The sequence below is a fragment of the Diabrotica undecimpunctata genome, chromosome 7 (genome assembly GCF_040954645.1).
Source record: "Diabrotica undecimpunctata isolate CICGRU chromosome 7, icDiaUnde3, whole genome shotgun sequence".
Lineage (NCBI taxonomy): Eukaryota > Metazoa > Arthropoda > Insecta > Coleoptera > Chrysomelidae > Diabrotica > Diabrotica undecimpunctata.
The window spans coordinates 47,127,752-47,152,750 of NC_092809.1; the positions used below are offsets into that span (position 1 = coordinate 47,127,752).

The window sequence follows — 24,999 nt, forward strand, 5'->3', positions numbered from 1 at the left end:
TATTTTTTAGTTCTTCTGTTTGTTATTACGGATACAAAAAAGAGAAAGGAAATGTAACATTAAATACAGAAAAATAATACAAGATAATGCAATTAGTATTTTTATTGGGAATAAGTCACAATTTAAGTTTATAATAAGTTTATTGACGTTTTAATTTCCACAGCGGAAATCGTTTTCAAAATACAAAACATTAATGAATTTAACAAATTTTGTTTTTTGTTACTTGGTGAAAAATTCTTCTAATAATTTAATTTGAACTGATTCATTCAGACATGTATTATACGTTTTAAAGTAGACGACTTTAAAATAATATTGCTAATAGTGCTGAGTTGCGTTCTTGGGGAGACTTTATTGTAAGATAGACAGTTCATTCGATTACATGAAATCAACTATAACTTGAGAATAACTGTCAGAAAAATCATATCATGTGATTCGTTTTTAAAAAGACAACCACATGCAATGATGACAGTAAAATTCTCCTGTTAGTGATTCCATAATCATAACATGAGGAAAAGACCAGGAAAAAAAACTCATAATACTATCCAGGCATGGTAAGTATTTGGTCTTACTTTTAGTTTACTCTCAAAAAACACCAAACTCTGATTTTATATTATGTATGTTATTTAAAAGCATAATTATATGATTGGCAACCTTGATATGTTCATTTGCCGAAGAATTTGCAAGGCAATTGGTCTCATTTAGAGCAACTACTTTGATTTTTCTCTTTTTATCATCTGTTTCTTTTAGGACTATACTTGAATCGTTCCATTGAACCCTATGTTCATTTCCCATGCGTGTTTACTTATTTGAGATCTTCAAATCCTCTATTTGTAGTATAAGATTAATGTTCACTTATTCTAACATTTAATGATCTTGATTTTTCACCTAAATAAAAACTATCGCATTAACCAGGCATATATACAATTATTTGTTCTTTCTTCTTCATTGTTAGGTTTAGTTTTAGATAAAATAGATCTCCATGTGTTTGTGTTTTGAATGTTGTTGAAATGTTGAATCTATTTCCTATCTTTTTAAGTTTTTCTGATAATCCTTTCATTGTTATTTGGTATTGTTATTTTCCTCATTTATTCCTTGTGTATGCTGTAGGATCTCGTTCTAAGTTATTCTGTCCCATTCGGCCGATTTTTGAAAATTCTGTATTAATAAACGATAAAGGATAATCAATCATTTTTTAATAAAATAGATGGTAACGAATGTTTTTCCTCTAAGAACTATCAAAGATTAAAAAAAAATAATTTAAAAATAACTTTAATCACTAACTAACAAAGGATCCAACGAAACCTTTGGAAAACAGAATATATAGAACTTTATTCATATTTAAAGATTACTTAACAAATTATCAAAGACGATTAATTACAAATAATTACAGTAAGACACCTCAGTTTTATGGACTACCGAAAGTTCATAAAACAAATACACCACTTAGACCTATTTGTAGTGCCATGAATTCTTCTTGTAGTGAACTGTTAAAATTTTTATTAAATATTATACAACCATTTGCAAATAAAAATGACACATTTATAAAAAATACACAACAGGTATAAAATTAGAGAATTTTGATACATTGGCAACGCCATCATCAGAACAGGCTATTTTCCGAGTCAATGGAAAAATTCACAGATTATCCTGACACCAAAACTTGGAAAAACACCAGAAGACCTAAAATTCTATAGACCTATAAGTTGGCTGCCTATTCTATCAAAGGTATTCAAAAAGCTTCTATTGACAAGATTGATTCCAATCTTAGAAGAAACTAAACTTATTCCTGACCACCAATTCGGCTTCAGGCTAAAGCATGGGACAATCGAGCAGGTGCTCAGAATAGTAAAAAAATCTCCTACGCGCTGGAAAATAAATCCTACCTCTCAGCAGCCTTCTTAGACGTCATCCAAGCCTTCGATAAGGGGTTTGGCTTATAAGATAAAGAAACAATTGCCACATCGTTTCTTTCCACTCCTAAAATCCTACCTATCAGATAGATGCTTCCTGGTAAAGCAGTAGAAGTTGCCATTTTTGCAGACGACACTGCAGTACTGGCCGTGGACTCTAATCCCACAAAAGCATCAAAAAATTTACAAGAAAACCTAAATAAAATAGAAACTTGGCTAAAAAAATGTCGAATTAGAGTAAATGAGACCAAGTCAACACATGTAACCTTCACAATGAAACGAGGTGAATGCCCTCCGGTCACACTCAATGGCAAGCAATTAAATAAAGCGAACGACACAAAATACTTAGGTATCTTGACAGGTATCTATGATCTTGACAAACGACGAACCTGGCAGAAGCACATCTTTACCAAAAGAAAACAACTGGGCATTAAATTTAAACATATGTACTGGTCGATTGGTCCAAACTCTAAATTAACATTGGATAACAAACTGCTTACATACAAGGTGATCCTCAAACCCATGTGGACATATGGTATTCAGCTATGGGGCACCGCTAGCGATTCTAAGCTTGCAATTCTCTAACGCTTCCAGAATAAAGTGTTAAGGTAAATAGTAAATGCTCCATGCTATGTTACATCCTCCTCTATAGAAAAATATCTGGAAGTGCCTTCGGTAAAAGAAGTTATAGCAAGTTACAGTGTCAAATATGGTGAACGGATAAAAGTGCACCCCAATGTCTCGTAAAGCGGTTATTCGATGACAATAATGAAGTGCGTAGGCTGAAACGTTTTAAACCAAATGACCTACCAAACAGATTTAATAATTAATCAAAACCTGGTTTTAACGTCAATACCTATACAATTAAATTTAATTGATGATATTATTAAAATTATAACACTATTCCAGTAAAAATGATTGTGTATGAGTGTAGGGGTTGACAATGTTATTGATATATATGTACTTAGTTGATCAATCAGGATGACTCTGGATTATCATATTTAATCAATAAAAATATGGTTCTGAAGCTATTTTCTTGTGGCATTTTAAAGTAATTACTATTTAAATGGGAATAAGCCACAATTAAAGGTTAAAGTACGTTTATTGACGTTTCAATTTCCACTTCCGAAATCGTTCTCAAAATATAAACATTAGTAAATTAAACAAATTTTGTTTTTTTGTTACTTAGTGAAAAATTCTTCTGAAAAATAATTTAATTTTATCTGACTTATCTATATTGACAATTCAGACATACATTATACATTTTAAAGTAGACGAGTTTAAAATAATATTGCCAATATTGTTGAGTTGCGTTCCTGGGGCGACTTTATTTATAAGTTCATTCGATTACATGAAATCAACTTTAACTTGAGAATAAAAATATTAATACTTTGAGAAAGGACAAAGAATTGCATTTATAAAATACCTTGTGAATGCGATCAGTTTTATTTAGGTGAAACATCAAGGCCATTAAATGTTAGAATAAGTGAACATCAATCCTATATTAAAAATAGAGAATTTGATAGATCTCAAATATGTAAACACGCATGGGATAATGAACATAGGGTTCAATGGAATGATTCAAATATAGTCCTAAAAGAAACGGATAGTAAAAAGAGAAAAATCAAAGAAGCGGCTCTAATTATGCTAAATGAGACCAATTGTGTCGCGAATTCCTCGGCAGAATTTAGTAGGATCTGGTTACCCATATTGAAAGAGGAAGTTATTAAGAGGAAAATACCAGTATTGGTAAGTCAGTAACATATATAGGATACATCATTTATGTTTTTTAAATAACAAACATATAAAATCAGAATTTGGTGTTTATTGAAGGTAAATTAAGTGCACAACCAAATACTTACCATGTCGGGATAGTATTATGAGGTTTTTTCCTGGTTTTTCCCTCATAATTTACAATGGAATCACTAACAGGAGAATTTTACTGTCATCATGGCATGTGTTTGTCTTTTTAAAGACGAATTACATGCTATGATCTTTTCTGACGGATATTCTCAAGTTAAAGTTGATTTCATGTAATCGAATGAACTATCTTATAAGTAAAGTCGTCACAGGAACGCAACTCAACAATATTGGCAATATTATTTTAAAGTCGTCTACTTTAAAATGTATAATGTATGTCTGAATTGTCAATATAGATGAGTCAGATAAAATTAAATTATTAGAAGAATTTTTCACTAAATAACAAAAAAACAAAATTTGTTTAATTTACTAATGTTTATATTTTGAGAACGATTTCCGAAGTGGAAATTGAAACGTCAATAAACGTACTTTAACCTTTAATTGTGGCTTATTCCCATTTAAATAGTAATTACTAATAAAAATATGAACCTACAAAACGATAATGAAGATTTTGGTCCATGTTAGACTATGCAGTTAATTATCTGACAACCCTCGTACTCATTGTTTTTAATAATTTTAAATAAACGCTTGCTCATCCACCGTGAAGCCAATTTCTGTATTAATTTGTAACGACTGCAACAATCACTCTATTTATAGATGTTTACTGTTAACAATTTATTGTACTCCTAATTAGATCTACTAATGCTAATATTAAACAAGTAAATTGGTTGAACTTTCTCCATATCTCTAGTTGATTTATAAACAAATCTGATTTATGTATGATGTATATAAACGACGGGTGGAGCAAACATCATTAAGACAAAAATTCCTCAAAACAAAAACATCTAATGATAGAATAGTTGTGGGAAAAGTAAACATAAAGATCGTATTTTCCTGAAGATACTCACTAGATTGTTATTAAGAACATTAAAAAAAGAGTTATAGGTAGAAAACTGTACAGAAAATCCCGTTGAAAACGGACATATTTTAATGAGGCATATCGTCTTCTGCATGTATTTATGTTGTGTATACTTAAATTTACATTTTTTTTAATGTAAACTTTTTCGCCAGAGATAGTGTTTTTAATTGATTGGTTTATTCTGAACAAAAAGGAGGTATCGAACTCTTTATCTTATCGTTTTCGAGTTAAGTTTTGTACAAATTAAAAAGTGTAAAATACTCATGATCAAGGCTAAAATAAAATTTTTTTTTAAATTCATGTTGCGCCAAAGATGAAGGGATCAAAAGCAAAGCAATTTGCACCCTCGATTTTACTTTTCTTTAATTTCAAATAAAAAATTAATTTTTATGTAAAATTTATTCTTAAAAGATATTATTGATAACTATAATACATACATATTTAAGTTACCTACCATTTCATAACCTTTTCTACTAATATTTATTTTAAATTGTTTAAAGAAATTACTAGGTTCAATAAAATATTCACAGATTAACTAATTGCACTTTTATTATAATCTATGCAATGAGGTAGGTACCCCAAACTAAAAAAATCGTCAATATTCATTGATTAGAACCGGAGTTATGCGGCTTTTATAAATTCGAAGATATGAATTCAGTTTTTGAATTAGTAAAATTGTTAATAGCTACTATAGTTTATTTTTATGAACGAGAGAGTAATTAGCATAATTTTAACTGGTAGCTCCGACCACTCCATGGGTGTGCTCAAGATTAATTGAAAAATTACTTTGAATAATTGTAAAAAATAAATGAATTATTTCAGTGTTATAAAGTGTTATGTGTATGTAAACAAAAGTGACCTCTTTTATCACACACTATATTAGAACTGACTGGCCTACATTAAAAAGGGTTTTAAAAAATTCACATTTTTTTAAAATTTTTAAAAATTACAAAAGAGAAAAAGAGTTTTTAAAACCGTCTAAGGTATGTTAAATAGATGAATAAAAATATTAATATAAAACTTACAGCTACTTGTTACAAATCCAAATCAGATTCAGAAGATGAACTTCCAGAGGAACCAAGAATTATAATAACTGGCTCGATCATTTTATCAGTAATATTGTCCAGCTTCCACATTTTTTCCTCTTCTTTAATAGTGTGATTTACTGCCTTTTCCCAGTTTTCAGGTTTTAAATTATTTACGGACTCCAAAAACAACTGTTTAACATCATGAATTTTAAAAGTGGTATTTTTTCTTGAAACTTCACTCTTTATTTGTGCCCATACCAGTTCAATCGGGTTTAATTCACAATGATATGGTGGGGATCTAAGTACTGTCATTCCTCGATTTTTGGCAATTTCATCAATTTCGTATTTTTTAAATTTTTCTTTATGAAGGGCACACAACGAATAAAATTCCTTTCTTATAGATCCGGGATGGTACGTAATATTTTTTGAACTCAGCCAATTCTGCAAGTCTTTTTTTAACCACTTGGTTGTGGGCAGTCCTTCTATAAGTCTGGAGTGATAACTTGCATTATCCATTACTATTACACAGTTCTTAGGAAGAAGATCTATCATTTGTTCGAACCATTCTTGAAAGACATCAGCGTTCATGTCTTCATGGTAGTCACCGGTACGAGTTGATTCAAAAGTTAATAAACCACCTTCAACAAAACCGTCTGAACTGGCAATGTGTACTATTATCAGCCTGCGTCCCTTTCCTGATGGTGGGTTTAAACCAGTAGATAAGTTATTTACAAAAGCGTGCCTTTGACTTGTAACAGTTTCATCCTGCCAAAATTTATTTGGTGTATGACCCTCGTTGATCCATGTTTCATCAAGATAAAATATTTTTCTTTTTTGGTTTCTCATTTCCTTTATGGTTCTTAGAAAATGTCTTCTCCATATGACAATATCGCTTCTTTCTAATAAAATAGACTTTCTGGGATTCTTTTTCCAGCGGAAGCCTATTTCTTTTAAAAGTTTCCATAACGTACTTCGACTCATTTCTGGGTAATCCTTATCATCTCGAACTGAGACAAGAACTTTATCCAATGTTGGAAATTCTTGTCTAAAGAAGAATTCATGCACTTTCCGTCGAAGTCCTTCTTTAAAATGATATTCTATTTGAAATTTTGGTTTCCCTGGAGCATTACGTGGCATTTGAAAACTACCACATTTCTCTTCTTTAATAACTCTGTAAATCGTAGATTTCCCAACACCAAGTGTACTGCTAACTAACTCAACGGTCTCATCAACACTTTCACATAAACGTTTGTCTGTAAATGATTTAAAACAATTAAATATTAATGTTTTTTCATTAACTGTTAGAGGACCAATTTTTCGGCGTTTACACGGCACTTCCAAATTTTCCATAACACTAGTATACACAATAAACTGCACCTTGCAACTGAAGTACCTACTTTTAGTGAACTGTTAAGAATTTTGAATACGCCACTTGGACCTTCCTATATACAAAATGGAAAAACCCACTATCACATTTTCTGTGGAATAAGTTTAGAAGGTAATTATCTAGTCAATTACTGTCGTAGATTCCTGGAATTAAAGAATTAAATGTTTGATTCTTGAAACCCTTACTTCGTGGAATGCACTCATTTCAGATAAAATAAAACGTTTTATTTTATCTAAAGAATTAAACTTTATTTTGCAAATAGGCAAAGAATTAAACTTTATTTTGCAAATAGATAAAATAAAACGTTTTATTTTATCTAAAGAATTAAACTTTATTTTGCAAATAGGTAGGTACTTATTAAACTTTTATTGGTTATATATAACCAATAAAATAAACATCTTACATTTCTTGCAAATTCATTAGTACGTGTTAACCTCCATCACTCCGACACTGGCAACCTTATTTAGGGATTAGTAATCCTCACAACTATTGTATTCTATTCTGCTCCAACCTTTATACCTGGTGGTCATACTCAATTTAAAATTGTTTTCCTATATACTTCTGTAAACTTGTTGACAAATATCTGTTTTTCATTGAGTCACCCGTATCAACAGTTTAGGGATTTGCATACATAATTTATTGTTTTATTACTCTCTCATACATAAAAATACACTATAGGACGATCTTGGTCTAGGAAAAAATTTCCCAACCCAACGTTTTCGCCATGTCCAAATAACGTTTTTACGTTATCAAAGTTTCTTTCTCATTTTAAGTACTTCTTAAAAAAAAGTACAATTAACAGTTTCAAACAAAGTAAAATTTCACAAAAATACTCCGTGTGAATTTTCTGGTCCAGTTATTATTAACATAACCGTAAAACATTGTCGCACCACGACAATGTAAGTGTGGCTCTGACTGTGGATCTGTGACCGATTCCGATTACATTTTTTGCGCTGCTACTGTTTACACGTCGCCGGAGCAAACTGGGTCAACACATCGAGTTGGCCTTGAAAGTAAGGAGCGACGGTTTGATCGTTCCGGCAAACATGGATTGCACTGGTTCAGCTGAACATAATCCGATAGATCGGATATGATTGTGCAATCATAATGAAATCTCCCAATCCACTTGTTGCTCATATTCTTCCGCTAATTAAAAATCTGATGTACAGCTTATAATTAACACGTCATAATTTTTGTTATTTATATATTTTTGTTTTTTGGTCAAAAATTTTTATGATAGGTATTCTAATGTAATTTTAAAATGTTATTTACTACAGACTGATCCTTATGCAACAAAAAATGATAATAATATACAGGATCTTATGCAGTTACTCTAATTTTAAAATTAACGTCTTCTCTCGGTGTTCCTATCGGAGATTAGAAATCATCAAGTACCTTGAGGTTATTTAGAGATGATCTAAAGAGCTTTTTTATAATGAAGCAAAACTATGCTGACAAATTTTGTATTCTCAACTTTCTTCCATAGCTCGAATTTATTTTTACATTCTCCTTCAATTTTGCCTTGCGTGCAATTTTTCATTTCTATACATTCTATACATTTCTAATACATTCTCAAGAACTATCTAATACAATTACATTAAAAATCAAAAAATGGGAAGAAGGAAAGTATTTTTGAAGTGTGTAAACATTTAATTCCTAACTAAATGCTTTCGGCTTACAAAGTCATCTTTATCTTGTAAGCAGAAAGCACACAACTAGGAATTCAATGTTTACACAGTTTAAAAATACTTTCCTTTTTCCATTTTTTGATTTGTTATAAGTGTGTACAAAAACATATTAGTCTTTTCATTGAATAACATTAAACCAGAACAATAATAGAAATTACCTTTAAAGACCCCCTGAATAGTGACACAAGATTCAGCTCTTATCCTCATTGATTGTCGTATTCGTGCAAATATTCCTGGTGTATTTCTTATGACTAAAACTTTGTAGAGAGGTAGCTTTGGTCATATTGATTAAACCCTATTCATTTTACAAATTCCCAGTCGTCAATAGAACCACGTGTAAGCCAAACAGGGTCGTACTGATATACGACCTATGTATCATATGATTTTTAAAAATATTTACTTTTGAAACTGATAGTGTAAGAATTTCTTGAAATTAAATCATTATATCACAATTAAACTAAACTCTAAAAAATAACACGACCAGTAAATAACTTAACAATAACTAATAACATAAATATAACACAATATATTAACTTAAAAATCAACACGATACAATTTGAATTTAAAATGCTCGCAAGTTGGGATCTGTAACATGAGAATCTGGCTGGCTTAAGGTAATAAATTATATTTAATAGCCTCTTGGCGAATGAGATGGCGAATATCAACACGTGCTCATATTTACTGATGGGAATTTGCTAAATGAATGAACTTTAGTGTTGTATCAATCGCGATTGATTCGTTTGTTTTGATTCAATCACTTCAAAGTATTGAACGACCGAATCCCGCTAGTTCATAACGATCCAATCGTACGGTGAAAAAAATCTATTGATCGACCGACGATGGCGCCGATCGAAATCGAACCAAAACAAAATCCCACAGCCAATACTCATTACTTTCGGTCCTCGGTCGTTTCTCACTTGCGACGAAGACCGATATATGCCATGCGGCTGAATGATTGCGTTCATGCAGCACATATTTCTATATAAATTTATAATTTTAGTGCCCCAAGACTCAGAAATCAACTATTTATAGAGTTATAGAGCTTCAGTGTCGGTTTTTACTCAATTTTTCAGAATCATAAATTTTGGAACATATCGTCCCATACATTCAATATACGGCATCTGAATCCCAATAAACACGAATATGGGACCTGAATAACTGTTTTCGACAGTGAAAACTTAAGAAATGTCATTCCGATATGCGGAATAGGTGATACACGGATGCCAAAAACGGGAATAGAAAGAAACATCAAGGCGAAAATGTTCAAGAAGATTTTGGGAAACTAGGAGTGAATAATTATAGAGAAAAAGCAACAAATAGTGCAGAATGCACTAAAATAGTGTACCAGTTCAGCAGTTAAGGAGCAAGACTTGGTTAGCAGATTTTGAATGAAAAGAAAGTATGTAAGAGTATATTAAATGTATTCAGTTTATGCCAAAAGTCTAAATAAAAACAGCTGACTTCTAACATAAAAGAGAGAAAAACTTCATACATTGGCCATGCTATAAGCAACAGTATTGCAAATATTTTAACATTACTTATCGAAGGAAAAATACACACAATAAAAAAAAGAAATCTTTTTTTTTAAGTATTGTACGTTTTTATTAAAGATAGTTTTTTTTATTTAAGTAAGTAGGATACAGAACTGTTCTGCAAAGGTTAAATAGAACACTCAGGTGCAATTTTCGTCGACCCAACATCACTCTCGTCTACTCTCACCCTCCCCGCGCGCCCCTTTTTGAATGTATACTGTGATTTTCGAGGACGTTGACCCGCGGATCACTTTAGAGTTGGTAATGACTTTCGAACCCTTTCCTTTCCGACGTACTAGGCGACGGCGAAGAGGTTTTTCTAAACTTTGTGACATTTAGAAATGCTCGACGGGCGGGAGCGATGAGGCGGCCTTGAAAGTTTCCCGGGAAGTTTTATTTGATGTTGTGAGAGATAGGTAACTGACGTCGCGGCTGGCAACTTGCTTGAATTTAGTACTGTTTACTTAAAACTTCCTAATGAAGAAAATGTGTACACGCCTGGATTGATATTAAAATCGAAAATCGTTCAAATAAAGTAAAGAAATGTAATCAAATAAATACTTAATTTAAAAATTTACAGATTTTAGAAACTTTCACTTCATCTTCCAAAATTCCTTCACAAGATTCTCTAGCTGTAATAATTTAAAATATCTATAAGACTGATACATTATAAAGGTATAATTTTTCATCAAAGATGAAGATCGATCGAGAAGGCCAGTTTCCTGGAAGGCCTAAGAAGTTTCGTGTTCAAGAGTCTGCTCGAAAAGTTCTTGCTTCTGTGATTGATTTTCTATATGAGGGTAGAATGATTCATTGGGAATTACTATTCGCCTATACTAACCCTGTACGAGAAAAGAGTATGGAGAAAAGACGTGGAAAGTTGCCGAAAGATATTTGGTTTTTGCACGGCAATGTTCCCGCACTCACATCGCATGTTGCTATGCAAACAATTTCTGATTTAAATCGGGCTCCGTTAGAGTATCATGCCTTTCGTTAACTGAAAAAAGTCTACAAGATTGTAAATTTTCTGACAACGCAGAGGAGGAGCTGTGGATGCTTGGTTTGCAGAGGAAGTGATAATGAATTTGTATTGGAAATTTGATGGTCAAAAGTAGGGTTAGTTGTGTATGTACAAGGAGAATAATTAGAGTTGTAACCTTTGTAAAATAAGGATTATTTAAATTTGCTTGAAAAATTAAGGTTTTCTAGGATTATTGATGGTAAGAGTTATAAGTTGGTAATGTAAATTGTGAAATGGAATGAAAATTAATTAAAGAGAAAAGAAAGAGTGGTGAACATAAAGATTCCAGAAGTTAGGGTGTGTTAGTAAAATGTATGGATGCGAAAACATATTAAGTGATTGGATATAATTTCATTAATGGTCTAAGAAATTGTGAATGGAAAGAAATTATCTACTTATTGTATTATGAAATTTTATGGATATGTATTTTTAGACGTTTTTATGAAAAGTGTAACAGATATTCAGTGTAGGTAATAAGATAAACTATTAACGAAATTGAGAAGGGTAAGAAGAAGATCATTAATGAGGACTGGGAACATTTTTTTATTTGAAAAAAATTATTAAGATTTGTTTTTTATTAACCGTTTTAAATATAAATATGGTTCATGTATGATTTATTTTTATATTTAAACTCATAGGTATCTATAATTAGGTTATTTCTAAAATACCTTTACAAAAAAATCAGTGAATTTTCTAGCAACATCAAATAACACATTTTCATTCTCACAAAATTATATTTTATGTAAATGGATCAATTATTTTAACCACATTTAAAAATTTTTATTTCAAAATTACAATACGAGAAACAACAGCATGGCAACGTCCAAGCCAATGCATGGACATAAAGATCCGAACTATTATGACATTAAGATAAGACTGTTTATGTTATTGTCACATTCATAAGAACTATTATCTGTTATCTGAGGTTAATTGGCATTTCTTTTTTTAAACTACTCAGTCCATCCCATTCACAAAATAATAAATATATGATCTCTTGAGACACAATCTATAATGCAAATCGTTCGCAGTGAACTAGTTAATGTTAATTAATATTATATAATTTCTTAGTTAGAAAATTAATGAACTAGTTCAATTAGTTCAGTTGAAAGAATCGTTCATTTGAACTATTTCGATGGTGAACTACACATCTCTACTGGGAAGAACTGCATAAGTTAAGTACTATGGATGACATTAGTATGAGGTGGGTTGTTAGTTTTCGTTAATGTAAGAAGGAATACGGAAATAAGAGGGAAAGTTGATGATGAAAAATTATAGAAATGTAATTATATGTAGTTATCAAGAGATTAAGAAGAAGGAGAGACACGGTGTAGTAACAGGAGAAATATATGCGAAGAGTTACCGTATACATGGCCTATTTTGCCCAGAAAATGTCAGTTCTATTTAAATATTTCTTTTCTTAGCACATATAAATAAATACAAAAATTATTTTGAAAACTCGCGAGATATTAACAGAAAATGGACTTCTATCATTTTTTATCACAATCTTTAACACAGCCGAGAAAAAAAACTAAATACAAGGTGGGCAAAGTTGCCCGAAAAGTTCAACATTGCCCACCTATTTTAAATTCACTGTACGGCAAAATTGAAACGTAATAGGAGTATTTTGCCTACGGCATACGTTTTGATTTGACTACTTTGCCCACGATATACGTTTTAAATTTTATTTTTTAATAAAAACTAGAACAAAAAAGCTCTCTTTTTCTGAGTTTTTTATTAAAAAACTTTTATTACAAAAATACAAGAAAGATTATTACACTTTTATTAAAAAAAAAGAAACATACAGAAAAATTATAACTGAAAACAACTTAAATTTTCTTTAAAAGAAAAATATCCTGTTCTAATTTTGGAAGGTTCCTTTAATATTTTTCCAATGTCTTCAAAATTGACGTCCGATATCTCTGATATGTTTGGATAAACAAAACCATTTATATTTTATTCTTAAAAATTTTATGGTATAGTATGTATTGCCGTCATCAGTGGCGCACCCAGAATTTGTTTGAGGGGGGATGTTTTGAAATTTTTTTGTCTCTTTTCTACTACTAACACATGCAGAGGATCACAAGGCCAGCCGCAGATTCAGTGCTGTAGGCGCATGCTTCTCGCAATAGAGTCGTTCTGCCTACTTTTGTCATAAGCCTAATATTAGGTATTTATATCTAAATATAATGAAAAATACTATTAATTATTGTGTATTGATACAATAATTATTGTGTTCTACATATTTAAAGTGGTAATTTAATTATTTAATTAGCGTTTTGGATTTTTTGTATTGTGTGTGAAACACAAGTTACATTTTCCTACTATTCTTTATATATTCTTTACTTTATATGCCCTGGGGGGGGGGGGGGGTTTAACCCCCCAACCCACCCCCCCGGGTGCGCCAAGGTCGTCATTTATTTCTAGTATAATCCCGATGAAATGCTTAACTTTTTTTGTAGGAAATTGGACCACCACAAAAGTATCAATTTTTAGATTATTTCCATCTACTTCGATATTTTTATATGGACTTATCACTGTTATTCATCTCCATTTCTTCTACAAAATTTTCGTCGTCATTCGTCTCCAGCTCTATTTCTCTTTCTAAATCCTCGTTCCCACTTCCCTCTTGATTCTGATTAAATTCTTCAAATTGAACTGATTGACCGGGTTCAGTATTAAGCAACTTTTTCTTTCCTTTTTTAATGGTAAGTATCCCCTTTCTTTTTTTGTTGTAACAAATTTAATAATGCATTATCAACTTCAGAGCTTACTCTTTTCGCAAACCTCCCATTCGGCATTTTTTTAACAATTCATATGGGTCAAAGGGACAAATTCCAGTTGCGCGAAATGAACTTTGAAGATTTTTTTGAAAGTTTGGTTCAATCGCGTCTATTAGTTTGGTTAGCAATTGAGGAAAGATGTTTTTTTCAACTGAATTTAAGTTAAGTTGACTAGTTTTAAATCAGTAAGAATCTTTTTCCAGGCTACTTTTAAAGGCCGAAAAAATCCAACATCAAGTCGTTGTGTAAGCCCTGTAGAATTAGGTGGCAGAAATACAAACCTTATATTTGACCTTATTATCTCAATATTCAGATGTTGTTGTTGATTCATTTCGCATAATGTGTCCGAAGTATTTTAACTTTCGAGATTTGATAGTGGTCGGTACTTCTTGGTTCTTCTCCATTCTTGTAAGAACCTCCTCATTTGTGACTCGGTCAGTCCACGGTATCTTAAGTATTCTCCGATACAGCCACATCTCAAATGCTTTCAATCTTCTGCACATATCTCCATTCAAGGTCCATGATTCAACACCATAAAAAGGACAGGGAAGATGTAGCATCGCGGCATTGTTACTTTTATACCAAAAGAGGGGTTGTGGCTCTTGACGAAGACCCCCATCCGGTTGAAGGTGGATGTAACTTTTCCGATGCGCCCTTTCATCTCCTGGTTGTTGGTCCATTCTTCATTTATTAAAGTGCCGAGGTAGTTGTAGCGCGTCACTTTTTCTACTGGGGTTTGGTTGACGTACTTCTGTTATCGTTTTCTTGCTAATTATCACGAGATTGGTCTTCTTTACGTTTATATTGAGTCTATATTGTTGACTGTAATACGTGATTTTGCACAGAAGAGTTGACATATGACCTCATAAATTTCAGAAATAAGTATTTTATGAAGAAATACCTTAGCTTTAGGACTAGGTTTGTATCGGTAATCTCTAAGTTTGTACGGTAATGTTTAAGTCTATAATTAGCAAAGTGATCAGCAAAAATAGCTACAATATATTGAGCATTATCTTCAGACTGATTAGGTACATTTTATTTGGTATGATACTCAATTTTGTAGAAAGTTCTTGAATTTATTACTAGAATCGTAATCTTTGAGTGTATCAGAGAGTTTCTTAAAGATCTTTGTATTTGCATACCTTCTTCTAAGTGCCTCGTGAGGTTGAGAATTTGGTTGGTGCATGATTCACTGATCTGGACCTAGTTTGTGGTATGAGATTCTGGTCGACTATGTTTCCTATGCGATTTAGGATGAATCTTTCATATATCTTGGGAAGCTGGCATGGACAAGTTGTCCCCAATCAAAACCTTGGTGCTGTTATCCCATTTTGACCACGGTAAGACAACTTTAAAAAACAGTCTTGGAAAGTTGATGTATCAAACCATCCATTCCATCGCAAATTCAGTTAATACAATACTAAATAAGACGTACAAACAAAAATTTAGTCAATATTCCTACTACATATTGTATACCCAGCAGTGCTTAGCTTTTATCATAAAAAACTACAAAAACGTGTTCAAATTCTTACCTTACTACCAGAGTTACACTTCAGTCATGCAGATTAGATCACACTGGCCTTGATTTCCCCATGTGCATGTTTCTTAGTGCGCGCGTAAACGTCTGTGGTACTTTGCTATGTTGCCAAGTATTTTTTTTACAAATATTATAACCTTTACAGTGTTGTACAAAGTTGAACCCACTGGGCAAAGTAAGCCATGTTTACTGTGATACGGTTAAGATTAATATACGCTAGGTACCTTAATTGTAGTTAATGAGGTGAAGGAGTATGCTGGAAATAGAAGGAGTAGGATGAACAATCGTTGGTAGGTAGATAAGCAAAAGAAGATATGAAAGGTTAGTGAGTAAAATTAAGAATGTATGGAGATTATCAAAACAATTCGATGGATGAGAACAAAGTTACGGTTGAGGGAAGTCTGTCTTGTGACAAGTTAGGACTGTTCTTTATATCTTTAATGATCTCTAAATCTTCATACAGGTCTAAACGTAATATGTTTCTTTATTGTATATTATAAATTAATTGTACCTCTTCAGGAATCTTAAGTTGATGTTTGTTGACAATCTTAAGATGGTATTACAGTCTAAATGATTAAAAATAATGGGGAAGTTACAAAAGAAGTTCTGCATATCTTAATGATAAAGAACTAAAAAAATATACCTAGACCAATTACTCTACTTCAGGTTATGTCTAAACTGCTAACTAAAATAATAAACAACAGACTAACTTATAAATTTGTCTCAAGGCTAATAGATAGGTAGTTAGTTAGAGATTGAACCTTGGAGATAATATGCAGAACTAGACTGTGCCTTTTCTAATCTTGCACAATTCAGACATAAAGGAAGATTCACAATACAATAATAAACTGAGGACACATCGAATAGAGACAAGGATTACTCTTGTTGGAGGTAATTCAAGGATGGTATAACACTATAACGGGGATTTTATATACGATATACGACGTATTTTTTAAGATAGTTTAATAAGATAAAACAAGATTAGACAACATATACCAATCGACATTGACACGTTATAATGTTAATAAATATTTGTCAAACACGTTATCGAAGACTTTCTCGACATCTATGAAAAAGGGATACATGGGGACTTTATACTATTCTCTTGGTTTTTCGATAAATCGTTGTAGATTCAATATTAGAACTTTTGTTCTTCTTGTCATTACGAACCGAGTTTATTCAGATGCTATTTGACGAGTAGTAAATTGATCTAACCTACTGTATATTATCTTTAACAGGGTGTGGTGTATCTTTCTTGTGTTATCGGTGAAATTAGTCTATCGTTGTTACATTCTATAGATTGTTTCAATGTGACTAGTCTGTACAGGGTAAATGCACAACATCGATGCCATACTTCTTTGCAAACTTGTATTAAAATAAACGTCACTTCTTACTACTTAGCCTAATCCATCTTTTGTGTTGAGGGTGGCTTAACTACTAATGCCCACTAACGACCCTGCCTGACATCCTTCTCCCAGTGGTTCTCAAACATAAATAATATTTGCTACAACATACTTGGGTTAAATTAAAATAAAATAGAAATTAAGAAATGCCTTTTATTTATGTCACACAAGCCGTTTGTTTTTAATTCTACAGTATGTGCTAGCGATACAAACCATTTGTTTATAGATTTAAATAAAATCGAATAAAATAAAACTAAAATATAAAGAAACATTTTATTTATGTATTGTTCCGTTCAAAAGTTAAGGGGGAAGGACTTGTAAAAACCGCACTGTATATGTTGGCAGTAACAAAACGTAGAAATATCCGAAAATAAAACTAATAAATAAGTTGAACATAAAAGAAGTCATTGTATTTAATTTCGTGTGTAATTAATCGTAATTGTACACCATTATATTTAGTTCCTTTTTCTGTCAATCGCTGTCACATTTAGTTTCTGCTTCACTATCATCATCATCATTATTATCGTCACTGTCATCGCTATCTCCGTTATTTATATTTATAATAATTGGTTCGATATCATCCAACAAATTGTCAATTTCCCAATTTTTTTTTTCTGTTGCTATTACGTGGTTTACGTAGTTTTTCCCTTTCTCTGGCGTAATGACCTGGTACGCTGCTGTAATTAAATTTCGCATTTCAGCTTCTTTAAAATTCGCGTATACCGTTATATACGCGATATAACGTTATACCGTTTCACTTCACTCCAAATCATTTCGATGGGATTGAGTTCACAGTGATAGGGTGACAGAAGCCATTCTTTAATATCTTTTTTTAGTGTTGAACTGTTGGGAATTTGTTCTGACTTTCTGCTGTGATAGGAGGCATTGTCCATTACCACAACAGTTTTTTCTGGCAAATTTAGCATTAAGTTATTTTCGAACCAATCTTCGAAGGTCTGTCCATCCATTTCGTCGTGGTAGTCCTGAGTATTTTCTTTGCCAAAAACGTGAGCTCTGCTCCATCAACAAATCCAGTGGTAGATCCTGCGTGCAATAAAACGAACCGTGCACTACGAGCTGTTGGAGCATTTAATCCTGTTGTCAGACCACGAACAAAAGCATCGCGATGAGATTGTTTTATCAACCAATTCTTTTTAGCATTGCATATCTTACCCTGTACAGATTAGTCACTTTGAGACGATGTATAGTGTACAACCTTTTTATGGATCGTCCAGTCAACAGTCCATTTCAGGGTTATCCATATGAGTTGACATAAGAAATAATGACTTCTAAAGCAGTCTCCTCTACATTTTTAACACTTCGGATGTAATTGCGCCTATATCGTGAGACTTATTTTGCGCTATTGTCTTTATAGTAGCTTTAGTTTCTTGTAACATGATATCCGGTTGTGGTTAGTAATTATATTGATCACATCAATTAAAAAATTCAGTAATAAATACCCACCACATTGTTTTCAAAGGCCTATTAGTTAATAACCTTTATAATATTCGATAATTTAAAAAAAGTCTTACAAAGTAAGGGTTTTTTTATTTAAAAAGCAGTTATATATTATTATTATTAGTTAATCAATTAATTAGTATTATTATTAACAAATTATTAAAGAATTGTGATAACATTCACACGGTATCTGTCAACTAATTTTCATTTATTTGTTACAGGCTGAATCGTTAATCATAAATTGTAAGTAAATTATTAATTATATAGGTATGTATATTATCCTGTTGTTTTTTTTTTAATTGATTTTTACGTAGGTATTCTTGTGGCATAGTATGTTTTAATTGTTATATTTTCTTGAAATTAATCACTTATGTAATTATAAATGTATTTCATGTGTCCACTTAAGTTGGAAAATCATTTTCAAATTTTTAATTAGACAGAATGTTACTGTCTCCGGCTTCTGCACGCAATGTAGCTATTCTTCAATAATTTTAAAGTGTTTGTTTGTCCTTTTGTAGTGTAGTGTGATGTACAATTATATGTTTATGACATTTTATTCTTGTCGGATAGGCCGCAATTGACGAAATGCCCCTGAAGATGATCTAGTGATCGAAAGTACTTGGGCAAGATTAAATTAAACTGTGCTCGATATATGCCTTTTATTTGATCAAAGTTCATTTATTCGAGCATTCAACCTTATATTTAAATAACATTAAACTTTTCGTCAAAGTAAGTGTTCGATATGTCCTCCATTTTCTTTAATGAATTTATCAATAGGTTCCATAAAAGATTGTCTCATATTAAATAGCATCATTGGTTTAAAAGAAACTTCTGCAGTATTTATTTCTTCCCAAAGTTGGTTGTGAGTGTTTATGGGATTCTTTTAAAGATATTGCGCCCCATACACCAAAATCGGGCGGGTTAAATTTTGGGTTTCGTGATGGCCAAAGAAAATGACTAACACCAATCCAGCGTTCAGGAAAGTTGTGTATTTAAGTATATTCTCACTTCCCTCATATAATATGGGGGTGCACCATCTTGCATGAACCACATATTTTGCCTTAAGTTTAATGGCAATTCTTCCAACAAATCAATAAAATAATTTTGTAAAAAATGTAAATATTCTCTACATTTAAATTACGGGGTAGAGATAGTGCAAGCACTCGTTACCATGGCGCAGTAGACGAAATTTGGTTAAGTCCCCACTTCCATGCGAAACGCATTGTACACTTGTACAATGTACACATTGTACACATTGTACACTGTATAATTCCACTTACAATAGAACCTTTCTGCCTTTACGTGAATTTGACTCCGCCTTCGCGCAGCTCCATGGTGAGGAGTGTTTGAACTATCTTTAACTCGCATGGCAATAAAACATGGTTATGATTCCGCATCATCCGTTTATTTTGAATTCATGTTGGAAATATCTTTCTCTCTTAACATAAGGGTTTTCAGTGTCCTAGAAATGATTGTTCCTTAAATTAAAACACCACGGGGTGTAAATGCAACTTCGTCCGTAAATTTCTTCTTCAAATCTGCATGTTAAAGGTAAATCTGCTGGCAATAGATTTTCCACAGTTGTAAAATGGTAAGGGTGAAAACACTCACGGTGTAGGATTTTCAAAACTAAAGTTTTGCTGATTCCTAACGCTGAAGATAAACGTCGTATACTTACTGGAGAATCATCGTCAACGCGAACCATTACTTCATCTGCTTGATCAGGCGTAATGATTTTGCGTCGGCATAAGTTGTCACGTTTAGGACAAAATAAACTATTTTCACCTAAATTCCGAATATATGTTTAAGTGATTGGGGATTAGGTTGCAGCCTTTTTGGGTATCTGCTTAAATATTCCTTTTCCGCTGCACGCCCGTTAAAATATCGCTGACAATAAATAACAAGAATATCTCTCATATCGATATTAGAAAAATTACGCTCAGCATTTTAGGCTTTTCTTTATTACTTAAACCAAAATAAACTAGATACTTAGATATTACAAAAGTCATTGATTAATCGAAACAAGCCTTATTTTAGTTGTCAAAATCACTCGTGACATCAGCCTACTATGTTAAGATTTCCAGTAATACATTAAATAAGATTGGGGTTGGCTAATGATGACATCAAAACTGGCTTCAAATAAAAAACATTTAGCAGCCGTAACAAAGCATTTTGTGGTGTTAAATACCCATCTTTGAGCTCTGTTTATAAGAATAAACTATTAATTATGTTATCCACATGTATTCAGTGCTTTAGCGCACAAATATCACAACTAAGAATTATTATGCAGCTGATTTTTAAAATGCGACTATCTCGAAAACTGTTAAGTTTTGAAGTTATTACTTAACAGGTATATCTTTTTTTTTAATAATGAATCGTTAATATTTTTTGACAAAAATAGCGCTAATTTAAAGATCAACAAAGTTAGCGCAAATTTATACCACGTATGTGGCGTCCCCTATTAGCTACATTAAAGTATGCATCAAATTATAATTCCTCATACTCAAAAGCCACCAGTTATAAATTTTTATACATAAATAAATGTTCACAAACACACAAGTTATAGCGAAAAATTAAATTTTTAACACCCTGTATCTTTCTTAATATCAACATTTTATTAAAGCAAGTTGGTTGAAATCGTAATATTTTAAAGTGTAGAATCTACTGCTTCTTTTTTTACAATTATTTAAGGACCACCCTGTATATTCAATTCTCTTCTGACGTCCTTATTTCTCTATCTATCGAGTCTTGCAAATCTTTCACTCTTCTGAGCAATCTCATTTCGCTACATAAGAGAATATGTAAGTATCCTTTCTTTCATAATTTCAAATAATTTGTGTCATTTTAGTCCAGTCAGTCCAGAGGGTATTTGGTTCCGAATTCCGTCCTAATGCATCAATTTACTTGATATTTTCACAGTAAATAGAATGACTTAAGAATCAAAGTCTACCCTATGCCAAAATATGCTTTTATCTAGGGGGTGCTTCCCACCCCTTCTCGGAGGTAGAAATTTTTTGGTCAAAATAACCCAGGGCGTCCTTAGAAGACCTAATTCTAAGCAAACAATATTCTCTAATTTGTTTTTTGAAAACTCGATACTTTTTGAGTTATTTGTGATTTAAAATTTGTTATTTTCATTGAAAAATGACCTCTTGTTAGACGGTTTTTTGTAAGAAACAATTTTGTAGCTTATGAAAAACAAAGAGAGATAAGGTAGGTGAACAGAGACTTTTTTGTGAATGCTCGAATCTGTGCATTCAGCTTGAAATAGCAGAAAAATTATCAATTTTACGGGTATTTTTATAGTGCTTGAAAAGACCTTTAAAATGAGCACTGTTAAGTGTCGATTGCCTTCAAACTGCATATTTTAAGAAGAAATGAGCAGTAACAATTTAAATACATCGTTTTCCTTCTACAATATCTTTTATTTTAGTGTTATTTTATGCTCAAAAAGTTGAACTGGTTTAAAATGCATGATTTTTGAAAAAATAAGATCAAATTATAAAGCGTGCATCACTTTTAAAATTTCGAAAAGAGATACGAAAAAAAAATGATCCAGTACAAAAATGTTTTTTTTTGTTGACAAAAATTTTGATTTTTTCTTTACAGTAGCCACTACTACTACGTACTCTGAGATACCTACCACCTTTCTTGCGCCCTTTAACCCTTTACCTTTTAAAAACTAAATATTTTGAATTCATGTGATCAATGTGATTTTATAGTCCTCCAAATTTCCTTTCAAATATTTTTGGAATTTATACTGTATCTTTAAAATTAACAGTTATTGTAAAAAATCCAAACAACTTTTTTTTCGACACATTAGAGACAAGCACATAAGAAAGCTTATTACCAAATTTAAATTTGGCTAGGTGATAAAGCTCTCACTCCAATTGATTGGGGATGGAATAATGCTAATGCATATTTGCAGCCTACAAAAATGCATAAATCACCTGCGCTGCAGGAATTAATAGAAATAATTTTTTGCAACTCCAAAAAGGATGCAGTGCGTCATGTACCTGCAGAAAGATCAAAGATGAGGAAGGAACAGATGACAGTGGCGACAGTGATACAGTTGGAATAAGTTAGTGACATGAGTGACTGACTGTTTTTCTTTAAATGTCTAAAATTTTTTACATATTTTTCTATACATCTTTGTATAAATTTTATTATTTTTTTTTCTGCAAAGATAATTTTTTTCTCTACTTTTATATTTTCCATCATGAGGGGTCTTAAGGGATGTACAATTACAAAAAGATATTTTTATTGTAAATGACAAAAAAGTATCAATGTCATGTAAATAAAGCGATAAATAAATTATATGTTCAAATTTATTTTTTTTTATAAAGATAGGGGTTGTTTTTTGGGGGTTGAAAAATGAAAAATAACATTGACCCAAAATACTTATATAAATTTAATTAAGTAAGTACTTAAGTAAATTAGATATTAAATTATTTAAAAATATTAATAAATCACTTTTTACACATTTTATGGTCAAGGGGGATGAGCTATAAGGGTTAAATTATTCAGCCTATCAACAATAATGTCTTAAAGTATAAAAAGTCCTTTATTTAATTTCATCAAACTATCAAACGCTATTAAAATCTAAAAAGTACTTTGATTTATGTTACAACTAGTTTTATTCAATTTTGTAAATACGGGTTAGATATTATTACCCCTAAAAAATAATAAGCATATATCAGCACAAGGTAGACTTTGAATTGGGAGGTAAGTAGACTCATTGTTTAATTTTAAACAATGGTAGAGCCTATTCCCAAAATTTCATCAAAATCGATGCATTAGGATAAAAATCGGATGTAATATCCTATTTTTGCTCTCATTGATTGATTTATTCAATTCAATTCAATTTATTTTGAATTTGACTAATAAAATTTTCTCATGATTGCTAATATGTCTCTTAAAATCCTCTTTTTATCAATACCATTTTATTACAGTATCATTGTACAGAAAACAATAATCATAAAAACATGTAACGTCGTGGCATTCTCGAGCAATGATTTTGTTTTACTTTCAATTGAAAAAAAAAAGAGAAACGACTACATCGATGATCTAAAACTGTATTTCATGATATGATAACCGTGTCTCGGTAGTACCCAGAATTAAATTTTATCACAGAATAATGCAATATAAATATAACGAACCTTCTTATGTCATTTGCTTTTGTAACTGAAGTTACTGAAGACAGAATACACAATGAAATGAAAAACAAACAATAAGAAAGATTGAAGAATAATTGTTCATAATCATGTCATGGAATTATTAGGTTTCGTGATGAGCTTTTTTGATTGTAGTTTGTTTTTGTATTATAATGATCACAATTCACAATGTTCCTAAATTCATACCGTGTGTACCTTTATCCATATTTTTAGATTTTTTGAAGAAATTTAATTGCAAAATTTTTACCAGTAAGTAGTTGTCTTGAGTAAATTGGCTTTTTTAGATTCAGACATCAACACATTCTTTAAATATAACTATTCAAGTATAACGGTATCATGAGATACAAACATATTATCGATAATCTATGTTAATTATCTGAATATGAACATAGCAATTAGCATAATTAACGCTATCTTTCACCTAAAAAATAATTTAATACAAGAGACTAATTTGCTTTTGTTAAGGTATGCCTGGTTGCATATCTCCGTTAAGACTAAGCATAATTTTCAAAAATAATTAATAAAATACATACTGAACGCTACTTTATAATTGATTTGAATATATTTATTATACAATAAAATAGATAAGACTGTATTTTCTATCGAAACTGAACAGAAAGGCCTTGTTCTAAAACTGTTAAAGGTCATAAGGGTGAGATACAAATAAGGAGTCAACACATATTTAGCCGATTTATTGATTCGAAATCTACCTACCAAGTATTCAATATCCTTTCTCTCTATTCGAGGAATAACTTAGTTTTCACAACACAAACTTAATCAATCTAAACAACTACACAGTACACACATAACCTCACTATCGTGGAGAACTTAACAGCACCAAAACACGCCAAGTTTACAGTTGCAAGTTATTTTTGTTGTGAATTGAGAAAACCGTCAGTTCATCACGCAAGTTTGCAATCGCATTTTGTAATCACATTGCTCGTACTTCGATAAATACGGATGTATTTCGCCGAATTTGTAACTAAGTTAAGTTGTATGGCGGGACTGTTACTCGGGTCTCGGGTTTTGTTTGCTCCGAACAACGCGGCGGTGTTGCCAAACACGTAATCGTAATAGTAGGAGTGTAAATTATTTCTTTTGTTCTCGTTCTCTTTCATGTTTGGGGCATTAATCAAAATAGTTGGCTTAAATAGTAACTGTTAGTATTTGAATACGTGAGTTATTTTATTATTTTCCTATAAATTATTAAATTAAATTACTGGATTATAGATTATCCAATTTTAATATATTGTTTATTAGGTATAGTGTGGTGCAAAGTATAGGAGGTGGGATTCTCAAAGG

At 31.5% G+C, this 24,999-nt stretch overlaps 1 protein-coding gene across 1 annotated transcript in view; it reads right to left on the reverse strand.

Moving 5' to 3' along the window:
• LOC140445292 (D-2-hydroxyglutarate dehydrogenase, mitochondrial-like) overlaps positions 1 to 24,714 on the reverse strand; it is a 210,977-nt gene extending 186,263 nt beyond the window's left edge. The window contains exon 1 of the mRNA XM_072537230.1: positions 24,412 to 24,714. The gene's annotated coding sequence lies outside the window, so the exon portion shown is untranslated. The remainder of the gene's footprint in view (positions 1 to 24,411) is intronic.
• Positions 24,715 to 24,999: the final 285 nt, after the last annotated feature.